Raw genomic sequence first — 13,253 nt, forward strand, 5'->3', positions numbered from 1 at the left:
GATTACAGGCATGAGTCATCACGCCCAGCCTAGTTGTTTTTCTTGTGCTCCGCTATTCCTTCATAGAAAAGTAAATCGTACTATTTTCTTTAAGAATATTAAGATAAGAACATGAGAATTTAGATTTCAAAACTGCACTCACTGTCAGCAGTGGTATTTGTTCATGCTTTATTATGAAATATTGACCTTAACAGCAAGGAAATTTTTAAAAATGGATTTCAGGACAGGCCGTGTGTAATAGTTATCAGCATAGAGTAAAACTATTCAACTCGATAAGCAGGTGATACAATGAGGCTTAATAAAGGCAGTGGATAGATACACAGATTGAATGATTGATTTGTTAAAAAGAATTGGTCTTACGCAATTGTGAAAGGTGGTAACGCAGTCTCTATAAGGCTTTTGTCGTCTCTACTGAGGATGGTGACATAACAAACAGGCTGAAACCCACAAAGAGGATCTGGAACATTGTGAGGGCAGATGGAGGTACATGTTCATTTTTGTTGCCTCTGATCTTGGTGATGAGGGTGTCCTGCAGTAGCCAGGAAGGGCTCTTTCAGAGCCTAACAGAGCTAAACATATAACAGAGCTAAACACATACACCTGGCCCAGAAGATAGAGCAGGTGAAAGAGCATCCAGGGGAAGGAAGAGAAATTGCAATAAGGTGAATCCACAGAGCAGCAACAATGTGTGTAGCTACAAATTGCTGCTGCCTCCTATCCAATGCCCTGCACAATTTTCAAAGAACCTCCATGGGGAACACCAGACACTTCCCAGAAAGAGAACTGTGGCTAATATAATTCGGCCTAGCCAAGTTGAAAAATTGCATGTATACCCTTGTCACTTGATGACACGAACTCTTCTCCAAAAGAGGGCACTAAAGCCCCACGTTTTTCTTAAATCGTGTTCAATCTGCTGCTACCTAATTCACACTGTGCCTTTAATATCCTGCATCTTAAATACTGAAAAATAAAGTTAACTTAATAACACATCTTGTGCTAGGAGATCAGGGGATGTCAGGAAGTCAAAACCAAAAATATTTAGTTTATATATATATATATATATATAAAATAAAACATGTGGGCTGTGCGTGGTGGCTCACACCTGTAATCCCAGCACTTTGGGAGGCCGAGGTGAATGGATCACGAGGTCAGGAGATCGAGACCATCCTGGCTAACACGGTGAACCCCCATCTCTACTGAAAAAACAAAAAATTAGCCGGGCATTGTGGCAGGCGCCTGTAGTCCCAGCTACTTGGGAGGCTGAGGCAGGAGAATGTTGTGAACCCGGGAGGTGGAGCTTGCAGTGAGACGAGATCGTGCCACGCACTCCAGCCTGGGCGACAGAGCAAGACTCCGTCTAAAATAAAAAAAATAAATAAAAAGAAAAGCAAAAAAAACCATGCATGTGACACATATAATATTAATATATATGCAAATGAATTCATATCAAAATAAGGAAGTGATACTCTTTATTCTGAAACATAAACAGAAACGAGGACTTATGATAGTCTTTGTATCGGCCTATGGTCACGTAGTCACTTCTCCCACTACCCATTTCATATTCCCTTTGTCCTCAGCAAGCACCTTTCCTGGTGACAGATGTTTTCCTAGTGGGGTGACTCAAACCTCCAATCTTAAGTTTCATGGCCATAAGCAGTCCTGATTGAATTAGGCTGTTTTAGTTTTCATCGACTTTCATCACTGGACACAGGAGTATTAAGAGATGCTCTGTAGGATCTCTTGAATTTCAGACATATCCCTCCTTAACCCCAGGATGACTGAAGGGTTATGCCTCAATCAACTTGCAGACTTGACTAGTTTATAGACCTAAAACCTCATGAATTAAGACAAGGCCTCTTGAGGAGGGACCTTTCTAGAATGAAAAAGTTTATACCATCACTCTTTCTCCCATTCTTACTCAAAGAACTCCTGTAGCCCTTCACTAAGGTGAAAGTACACGCGGAAGAGAAATTATTAGATTTCTCAAAGACTACAGGACCCCAGTTCTGAATTGAGATGAGTTTCTTGAAGACACAAACATCATGCTGATCCTTTTGAAAAATATGTGATTTGTTACTGAGCCTTAGGTGACATTCAATGCTTGATCATGGATGCCAAATTATAATGCTACTTAGACATGCCTGTCTTATCCTAGGCACTTTCTGACCCACCAAGTTACAGCAATGGGTATGCAGAGAAGCACCCCATTATTAAATGGAAGTGGTATGTACAAGATCAAGCATGTCCTGAAGGCGAAAGTAAGTTCCACGGTGAAGTGGCCAAAATACGCATGGATCCTATTCCTGCTACACAACTTTCTCCATCTACGATTGGCAGAATACTAAAATGGTCCCCACGAATTTCACCCCCTGATTACGTTACACAGCATGACAAAAGCGATTTTGCAGATGCAATTAAGGTTACTAAGCTGTTAATCTAAATATAGAGGAATTCTCCAGGTGGGCCTAACCTACACACATGAGTCTCTAAAAGCACAGCCTTTTCTCCAGCTGGTACCACAAGAGGATGAGACAGTTATGAAGAATGAGAAGAATTTGACATGCTGATGCTGGCTTGAAGATAGGGAAGGGACCTCGTGAAAAGACCCGGCAAGCCCCTTTATAAGTTGAGAGTGAGCCCCAGTTCACAGCCAGTCAGAATCAAGGATTTCAGTTCCACACGGCAAGGAATTGGATTCTGCCAATAATCTGAATAAATTTGGAATTGCATTCCACCTCAAACTTTTCAGATGAGAACACTGCTTGCATACAATTTTGATTTTGGTCTTTTGAGACTCCAAGTAGAGAACCAAGTCAAGACCTCCCAGATTTCTGAACTGCAGAATGGTGAGATAATAAATAATAATTTGGTGTTGCTTTTAGCCATTTAATTTGGAGTAGTTTGTTACAGGGTAATAAAACAAATACATTCTCTCAATCTGTACCTATATCCCTATGGGGAGTACACTATAACCAGTTGAATGAAGAAGAAGTACCTCAGGGCTAGCTTACCAATACAGGTGAATGATTTGCAGGCACCACCTATATTAGTTTTCATACAGGAAAAAGAGAGAGTATAAATTGATTAAAATCTCATTTGTTGTATTTATAGTTAGGTTAAAATGTAACATATAGGAGAAGACTACGGGAATCACAGAGTAAAGTCCAGTGAAAATCCACACCTTTAGTTTTAAAAAGTGGCAAATATTGCCAACATAAAGATTCTTGGAATTCTGGGAATTCAACAGTCCGAAGAATATTTATTCAAGAAAAATGGCTAAATCACACTACAAACTGTAAGTTTTGTGGTGTTTTAACTTGTTGTATTCCCCCACACCCCTCCTCCGCTCCGTATTAGCCTTTAAACTTACATGCTCACAACTCTGGTAGCTCTGAATACCAGCAAATTATCAGCCACTGTGGGAAGCTACTGGTTGGAGCTTCCCTAAAATCTCTATTTCCAGAAAATCACCACTATTAATACTAATATTTATTATTATGTTTCAGACAGGGTCTCGCTCTCTCTTCTAGACTGGATGGCAGTGGTGCAATTATGGCTCACCGCAGCCTCAACCTCCTGGGTTCAAGCGATCCTCCTGCCTCAGCCTCCCAGGTAGCTGGAACTACAGTCATGAGTCAGCTAATCACCACTATTTAGCATGTCACAAAACTCCCTGAGAAGCACCATTTTCAGAGCTTATGTTTAATTAAACTATCTGATAGCTGACTTTGTGTGAATACCCCATCCACTATCTTCAGGTGTAAGCTAGGAATTCCCGTAGGACTGTGTAGCACAAAAGTGATGGCAGTGGGCAATTCTCTCCTGTTTTGGTTTTACAAGGTATGCATCTAAGATTTCTCCCCTAGGAATAATGTGTGCAGTGGATTTCAGATAGACCCACAGCTAGTATAATACTGAATGATAGAGACCTTTCTTAAATGCTTTTACATTTTTTCTCATGAATAGGTTGTTGTATTTTTAACATGGTTTATGCTTTAAATGCAATGGTAACATACATTTCTTTTTCTTCTTCCTTCTCCTTCTCCTTCTCCTCCTTCTTCTTCTTTTTTGTTAATATAGTGTGCCAGCCATGAACTTACTGGCCGTCAGGTACAAATTCACTGTATTGTTTTTGAGACAGGGTTTGCCTCTGTCGCCCAAGGGGGAGTGCAGTGGCACGATCTCGGCTCATGGCAACCTCTGCCTCCCAGGTTCAAGTGATCCTCCCACGTCAACTTTCTGAGTAGTTGGGGCCACAGGTGCGCGCCACCACTCCCAGCCAATTTTTGTGTTTTTCTTTTTGTTTTTGGTTGATTGGCTGTTTTGTACAGCCAGGGTCTGACTATTTTACCCAGGCGATTTCATCCCGCTGTGTGAGAAAGTTCTGCGTTCCTCTCCCTATGTAGCTGTGCAGTTGTTACTGAAGGCCGACTGTAGAGGGCGCCAGAGTCAGCGAATGGGAGAACAGGGCTTCCTGGTTCTCCTGGCTGGCTCCTGCGGTCCTACAAAGTAGGAGGCTTCACCTTGGGACTCTGGCGCCCCCAACATGTTCCCAGTGTTCAGCTGGGGCAGGACAAGTGGTGACCTGCAGCTTCCTTTCCATCCCCCTTGGGCTGTAAGGGATCGGTGCTTCTGGTGAGACGCATCCCATACACATCATTCACAGGTACCCTAGGGGGCACATTTCCCCACAACTCTCAGTTTTCTAGAAAGTTCCGCCAGGGTCTGACTATGTTTGTACAGCCAGGATCTGACTATGGTTTGCCTCTGTCGCCCAAGGGGGAGTGCAGTGGCACTTTTCGCTGCCATTTTGTGAGGTCCCGCCTCTGCTCCTCCGGCAAGGTCAGGACTTAAGGACTGTGAGTGTGGTAGTTTTTCTCTGGATGTTTTAATTTCACCCCCGAAAGTGTCTTTTCTGGGGTGCACTGCATCGGGTGTCGGGTGTGTCCTATGGCTCCCTGCGTGATGTGGTTCTGCTCTGGAGACACCACCGTGGGTGCCTGTGTCAGCCGTGGGGGAGCGTTTTCCTTGGGCACCTTGTCTCGGATATGTTGTGGGGCCATAGGGCTTTTCTTGGGGGCTCCCTCTCGGTGATGTGAGGCACTTTTCCTGCTGAAATGACCTGAGCCCGGGGTGGGGACCCTGCCTTGGTTGCCTGTGTCAGACTCGGGTTCAGGGGTGTTTCTTCCCCGTTGGGTCACAGCCCTGAGTGGGGACTCTGCCTTGGGGACTCTGTCTGGCTCAGGAGCTAGGGTGGGGCTGCCTGTTCTCTGGATGCATGATCGTTGCCCTGTGGGGTTACTCTCCGTCGGGGCTTTATCTCAGCCCGCAAGGGAGTCTTCCTTGGGTGCTGATGTCGGCCGTGGGGCACATTTGTCCTTGGATGTCGCTCGTTCTCAGCTAGGATGTGTTCGCTTTTCTTTGGATCTGTTTATCCCTGATGTGGACGCTTACCGGATGCTTTCTCTTGGTGCTGGCTTTTAAAATAATATTATCTGTGGGTTCTCTCTCCCGGTGCCATGGGACGGTGGAGTGCAGTTCTTTGGATTCTCTAAGCCTATGGTGGGACTTGGGGAGCTCTGTGTCAGTCATGAGGGAGGCCACCCGAACTTGGGAGTTCTGTCTTGCCCTAGGGTGGGGTGCTTTTTCTCGGTTGGTTGATCTCAGTCTTGAAGGAGCTCTTCGGGGTTCTGTCTGACCTTTGGGCCGTGGCCTTGGGTGTCTGTGTGGAAATCGGGGTCCAGAAATATTCAAAGGTACCAGCTGTGCCACTTTCACTCAATCCCTGTACAGTTACTCTTTCATTCCAGCCACTCTGATGGGTGTGCAGTGATCTCTCCTTATGTCTACACTTGCATTTCTCTGCTGATTAATGAGATTGGGCACCATTTTTTTAAAAAAATGGTTTTTATTTATTGATTTTTGTCTTTTGAGATGGGGTCTCACTCTGTCGCCCAGGCTGGAGTGCAGTGGCATGATCTCGGCTCACTGCAATCTCAACCTCCCTGGGCTCAATTGATTGTCTTCCCTGAGTCTCCCCAGTAGCTGGGACTATAAGTGCACGCCACCAAGCCCGGCTAATCTTTGTGTTTTTGGTAGAGATGGGGTTTCACCAAGTTGCCCAGGCTGTTCTCCAACTCCCGGGCTCAAGTGATCCACCCCCTTGGCCTCCCAAAGTGCTGGGATCACAGGCATGAGCCACCGCGCCCAGCTATTTATTGATTTTTTTTTTGAGTACCTTTTTATGTGTTTATTGGTCATTTAACTACAGCTTTTCGGAAGTCCCTTTTCAGGTCTTTTCTCCCAAATTTTATTGAGGTGTTTGTATTTTAAAAATGGATTTGTGGTTTACATATATTCTGGATTTCAGTTATACACAGGCATGTATGTACATATATTCAAATATGTATACAATTTTAGCATCTTCTACAAATCTGTTTTGCTTTTACACTATCTTAATAATGTGTTGTAGATGAACAGATTCTCTTAATTTTATTAATCAGTGCATTATTTATGGCTAGTCCTTTTTATTATTTTAAGAAACATCTCTGCCTCACCCAATGCCATGATAATATTCTAAGTATTCTTCTAGATCTCCCATTCATCTCAAATGAATTTTCATGGAATGGAGTAAAGTCAGAGTCCAGGTATATCTGAGGTGTTTATTAGTTATTTGAGTATGATTCTTATGAAGTGCGTATTCAGCTTTTCCCCCCAGATTTTATTGAGATGTTTGCTTTCTAAAAATTGATTTATAGTTCTGGATATATTCTGGATTCCACTCAGTTGTTGTCAGATGTATATACAGATGTGTATATGTGTGTGTGTAATTAATATATATTTATATGTATAACCTATACATATATACTGTATAATATATAATCTACAAATATACTTCATTTTTTCATTGTCTTAATAGTGTCTTTTGAGGAACAGAAGTTTTCCATTTAATTATGTGTAATTCAACAGTTCATTCTTATTTATTTATTTTTGAGACAGAGTTTTGCTCTTGTTGCCCATGCTGGAGTGCAATGGCGCAATCTCAGCTCACTGCAACCTCCGCCTCCCGTGTTCAAGCCATTCTCCTGCCCCAGCTTCCTGATGAGCTGGGATTACAGGCGCCCACCACCACGCCCAGCTAGTTTTATATTTTTGGTAGAGATGGGGTTTCTCCATGTCGGTCAGGCTGGTCTCAAAATCCTGACCTCAAGTGATCTACCCACCTCAGCCTCCCAAAGTGCTGGGATTACAGGTGTGAGCCACCATGCCCGGCAAACAATTCATTCTTTATGGTTAATGTGTTTTTATCCTCGTTAAAAACATCTTTGCCTATTCTATACTTGTGAAGATAATATCTTAAGTGTTTACTAGATTGTCTATTCATCTTCAGTAAAGTTTTTGGAGTGGGGTGAGGTAAGATTCAAGGTTTGTATTATCCCTCCATTTGTCACATTTATCAAGTGCATTTATTAAAAGCACTGTCCTTTCCACAGTGATTTCCAGGAGCTCTCCTGTGGTAAATCTAGCTATTTTGTATTTCCAGATTGTTTCTGGCCTCTGTGTCCTCTTCCCTTGGTGTATTTGCCTGTCATTGCTCCAATATCACACTGTTTTAATCACTCTACCTTTATAGTATATCTCATATTTAATAGTGTATATCTACCAACTGACTTCTATTTCTTTCTTTCTTTCTTTCTTTTTTTTTTTTCAGATGGAGTTTTGCTTTTGTTGCCCAGGCTGGAGTGCAATGGCGTGGTCTCGACTCACTGCAAATTCAGCCTCCCAGGTTCAAGCGATTCTCCTGCCTCAGCCTCCCGAGTAGCTGGGATTACAGGAACCTGCCACCATGTCCGGCTAATTTTTATATTTTTAGTAGAGATGGGGTTTCACCATGTTGGCCAGGCTGATCTTGAACTCCTGACCTCGTGATCCGCCCACTTCGGCCTCCCAAAGTGCTGGGATTTCAGGCATTAGCCACCGCGCCCGGCCACTTCTATTTCTTAAAGATTGTCTTGGATTTTTCCAAATCTTAAATGTGCATATTCTTTTTAAAGAAAATTATCAGCTTGTCAATTTTCGGATATTTTTGTTTTTACTTGGTGGAATTTTAAATAACATTGCTATTATCATTCTGGGAGAATTAACAATAAAGCCTCTTAATAATGTCTTCCATTCCATGGAAAGAATATTTATTCTCCATTTACTGTAGTCTTGAATTTCCCTCAGTGATGTTTTATAATTTTTATGTAGTGCTCTAGCACATCTTGATTTGATTTATTCCTAAATATTTTATGTTTTTGGTACTGTTATTAATGACATTTGAAATTTCATATTCTAACTATTTGTTGGTGTTAATTATAAAGAAATACCAGTGGCTTTTCTAATATTTAGTAACTTGACTAAATTTGCTTATTAACCATAAAGATTTTATTCGTTTACATTTTCTAGGGACAGAACAATATCATCTGTGAATAATGACAGTTTTATTTCTTTCCAAATTTTAAACCTATTATATTTTCCTGATGCTACTGCCACTCCCAATGTCTGTGAAGAGAAGATGCAAAATGGCCAACCAGTACCTGATAATGTCTTGTCAATAGTTCTACCAGGGATTATTAATATGGAAGCAGATGGTATTTCATCCCTAAGTATCGGGGATCTGTGTATGTTTGCTTGTAAGTTGGATTGTCCTACTTGGTTTTCACATGCATACTTAGTGTCATCAAGGGAAGAAGGTGGGTTGGTTGTACTTTCTTTCGTGAGCTCAATTTGAGTGGTCTCAGATCGCCACCTGGCACATCCTCTCCTTCTTTATGAAATAATTTCTTAGAAATTGAGCATCAGAGGGATATACCTGTGTGGGGTTGATATAATGCACTTACCTCAGAGCTCAACCTCCTCATTTGATTTGCAGATACTACAGTCACTCACAATGGCTGTGAAGAGTAGATAAATAATGGCCAACCAGCACCTGATAACCTCTTGTCAGCCATTACACCAGGGCTTATTAATCTGTCAGGAGCTGATATTCCACCCATGAGTACCAGGGATCAGTGTATGTTTGTTTACTAGTTGTTTCTACTTGGTTTCCATATGCATGCAGTGTCATAAGTCAAAGAAGGTGGTTTTATCGTATTATCTTTCGTGATCTCAGTTTGAGGGGTCACAGATCGCCACCTGGGGTATCCTTCTGCATTGTGAGATAATGTCCTGAGAACTGAGCATGAAAGGGATATGCCCATGTTGTTGACATAATGCACTTACCCCGCAGCTTGACCTCTTGTTTTGGTTTCTAGATGCTACTGTCACTCACAGTGTCCATGAAGAGAAGATGGAAGATGGCCAACGAGCACCTGATAACGTCTTGTCAGCTATTCCACCAGGGCTTATTAATATGGCAGGAGCTGGTATTCCAGCCATGAGTACCCATGATCTGTGTATGTTCACTTATAAGGTGGACGGTCCTCCTTGGTTTCCATATGCATGCATAGTGTCATGAAGGGGAGAAGGTGGTTTTGTTGTATTATCTTTTGTGAGCTCAACTTAAGGGTTTTTCAGATCGCCACCTGGCATGTCCTCCTGCTTTGTGCAATAATTTCCTAGAAACTGAGCATCAGAGGGATATACCAGTGGGGATGACATAATGCACTTTCCTCACAGCTCAACCTCTTCATTAGATTTGCAGATGCTACCATCACTCACAATGTCGGTGAAAAGACTATAAAAACAGCCAACCAACACCTGATACCTTGAGGTCCACTGTTCCACTGGGGCTTACTAATTTGGCAGGAGCTGGTATTGCGGCCATGAATCCCAGGGATCTGTGTATGTCTATTTACTAGTTGTACTGTCCTACTTGGTTTCCATATAACTGCGTAGTGTCATAAAGGGAAGAAGGTAGTTTTGTGGTATTATCTTTCGTGAGCTCAATTTGAGATGTCTCAGATCATCAGCTGGCATATCCTCTCCTGTTTTATGAAATAATTTCCTAGAAACATAACATCAGAGGGATATACCTGTCAGGCTGACATAATTCACTTACCTCACAGCTCAACGTGTTCATTTGGTTTCCAGATGCTACCATCACTCACAATGTCCGTGAAGAGAAGATACAAAAAAGCCGACCAGCACCTCATAACTTCTTGTCAGCTGTTGCATCAGGGCTTATTATAATGGCAGGAGCTGGTATTACAGCTATGAGTACCATGGATCTGTACATGTTGGCTTTTAAGTGGTACTGTCCTAACTTTTTTCCATATGCATTCATAGTGTCACCAAGGGAAGAAGGGGGCTTTGTAGTATTATCGTTTCTCCCCTTAATTTTAGGGCTGATTGCCACCTGGTATATCCTAGTTCTTTAAGGGATAATTTCCTAGAAACTGAGCATCAGTGGGATATACCTGTGGGGTTGTCATTATGCATTTACCTCACAGCTCAATCTCTTCAGTTTATTTCCAGATGCCACTGCCACTCACAATGTCCATGAGGAGAAGATGAAAAATGGCCAACAAGCATCTGATAACTCCTTGTCAATGGTTCCACCAGGGCATATTAATCTGTCAGGAGCTGGTATTTCATCCAGGAGTACCAGGGATCTGTGCATGTTCGTGTATTGGTTGTACTGTCCAACTTGGCCTCTATATGCATGCATAGTGTCATGCAGAGGAGAAGGCAGTTTTGTTGTATTGTCTTTCTTGAGCTTAGGTTGAGGGGTCTCGGATTGCCACCGGCATATCCTCCTGCTTTATGAGATAAGTTTCTAGAAACTGAGCATTAGAAGGATATACCTGTGGGGGCGACATAATGCACTTACCTCACAGCTTAACTTTTTCATTTGGATTCCAGATGCTACTGTCATTCACGACATCCCGGAGGAGGAGATGGAAAATGGTCAAATTCCTCCCGATGGCTTCCTGTCCAATTCCGCTCCACCAGAGCTTATAAATATGACAGGAGATCGTATGCCGCATAACACATTGGATACTTTCTCTTACGACTTCACTAGTCTCAGCAAAGATGACCTGCTTTACAAACCTGATAGTAATGAATTTGTGGTAGGCATCAAAAACTACAGTGTCTCTACAGGTGACCCACCAGTCACAGGAATGCCTTCAGTGGAAACTGTGCCAAATACACCACAAATGTCTCCTGCCATGGTAAAGAAAATTAATGACGATATAAAATATCAATTAATGAAAGAAGTTTGAAGGTTCAGGCGAAGTAAGTAGTGCAAGAATGTCTATCAATGAAAGTATGAGAAGTCTCTCATTCTATGATTTAGAACAGAATTTAGCTGCCTCTTGAGCTCATTGTTTGGCTGAATTGGATCTGTATATAATTTAGCATGGCTTCTCTTTAATTTCACTGAAAATTTCTCATATATCTGATTAAGTGTTTTGTTTTCCTTTGTTAGTTTTCACAATGGTTTCCTTAGTAATATACAGGTGTTGTGATTTAAGCATTCAAAACACAAACACTATATAACATTGTAGTCTATGAAAAATGTATACTGTGGTAATGGATGCACTAAGGTTGAGGTGTATTTTATTTTCATAATTGGAGAAATACTAATGTTTTTAAATATCTTCAGATTATGAAAGAATTTTCATTTTGCTTGAAGAAGTACAAGGATCTATGAAAGTCAAGGGACAATTTGTTCAATTTACCATCAAGGAAGCAGCAAGGTGAGTGCAAAAAGGAACTCTTCTATTGTTTTAAGTGCTTGCGCCCAATTTGGGACAGGGGCAGGAACAAATCATGCCTTGTTCTTCCTAATCCCTAGCCTTCAATCATAGTTCATTCTATTTCCACAGGCATTTACGTTGATATTATCTTATTCTAACACTTTCTTCCAATGCCATAGAGCCTTCCAAATTTATCATAATCTGGAAGTATGCATGGGCCCTCAGTTGACTCACTTTGTATTTTTCTAGTTTGTATCTTTCCATGAGGATGCATTTTCGATTTGCCTGTAGATTGTAAACTCTATTTTGTATCTACTACTTGCTCTTACATCTCATAGATGCTGTAGGTATCTTCTGGTGAATGGAATACCTCTTTAATTTCAGGTTTTAAAAAGTCATCTTAATTCAGCAACTCGAGAAGGCGCTTAAAGAAATAGATTCCCCTGGGATCTCAGAAAAGTTAAGCACATGAGAAAAAAATAATTGCGCTAGTGCAAAGACCAAGGAGAAACAAGAACACACGCTGTAGGATGGAACAGGTTATTGCTGAAGCTCCCTATAATTCTGAAGTGAAGAGAATTACCTTCCAGAAGCTAGGAAAAAAAGATGGAGCTTTTAAAGTTGCATAAATCTCTGTTAGTAAATGCTGTACTTTTGTTGTTTGTTGCTTTGTTCTTCCGCCTGATGAGGGGGATGAGTTAATAACTTACCAAGGTATTTAGTATTACAGTCCTGATTTCTGCAGCAGCTCACATTTTTGTAGCTGGTATTTATAATTGCCTTCTTTCACTACCCATTTCTCATTCCCTTTGCCCTGAGATAGTATGTCAGCCCATCTTGGTGTTTGGCCAGGCAGGATGACTCATTACTGAACCTTCATTACTGAACAGTCTGGACAATTAGATATCCTGCCTGGATAGGGTTACTGTAATTTTTCATTAAGTGTAATAAAAAAACATGGGAGGACTAAGAAGCTATCTAGACAGAGGAGACATACTCCTTTTTAGCCCCTGGTGTAGTGCAATTAATCCCCCTTTGATCATCAGGTTCATCACCGCCAGGTAGTAGATGACCCCCTCCTTTACCTCTAGATGGAAAGTGATGAAGAGACTAAAGTGGCCAGCAGGCAGTATCAATTTCTTTTCAACGGAATCACTGTTGTGTCCCTTGGCGAAAGCATTTCTTCCTTTCTAACTAAGACTTCTAGTTCAGCAGAGCCTAAAGTCAGAATGATAGGAAGCATTTTTCTGTTGGACCATTGGTGTGAATAGTGAGTAGAGATACTCCAAGTTATACTCCGTGATTCTAGGACCCATGAATCCTGACTATGGGAGAGAAAGCAAACTATGTTGGATGCAGATAAACAGCAAACACTGCTTCCTAAAAGTAATTTCTCAGACCTCCAAGGATTGCCACCTAGCTAGTACTATAACTGAGATCCATAAGGCCTTTCCATTGTTCTGTCTATCCAGTCACTTTAAGATAATGGGGCACACTTTGGGAGGCTGAGCTGGTGTTAAAGACCAGCGTGGGAAATATAGCACCATCTCTAAAAGAAAAAAAAAGAAC

At 41.7% G+C, this 13,253-nt stretch overlaps 1 pseudogene; it reads left to right on the forward strand.

Moving 5' to 3' along the window:
* Positions 1 to 5,274: 5,274 nt before the first annotated feature.
* Positions 5,275 to 13,253, forward strand: part of LOC105481458 (putative SAGE1-like protein) — a 46,497-nt pseudogene continuing 38,518 nt past the window's right edge.

This window comes from Macaca nemestrina, chromosome X, assembly GCF_043159975.1.
Source record: "Macaca nemestrina isolate mMacNem1 chromosome X, mMacNem.hap1, whole genome shotgun sequence".
Classification (NCBI taxonomy): Eukaryota; Metazoa; Chordata; class Mammalia; order Primates; family Cercopithecidae; genus Macaca; species Macaca nemestrina.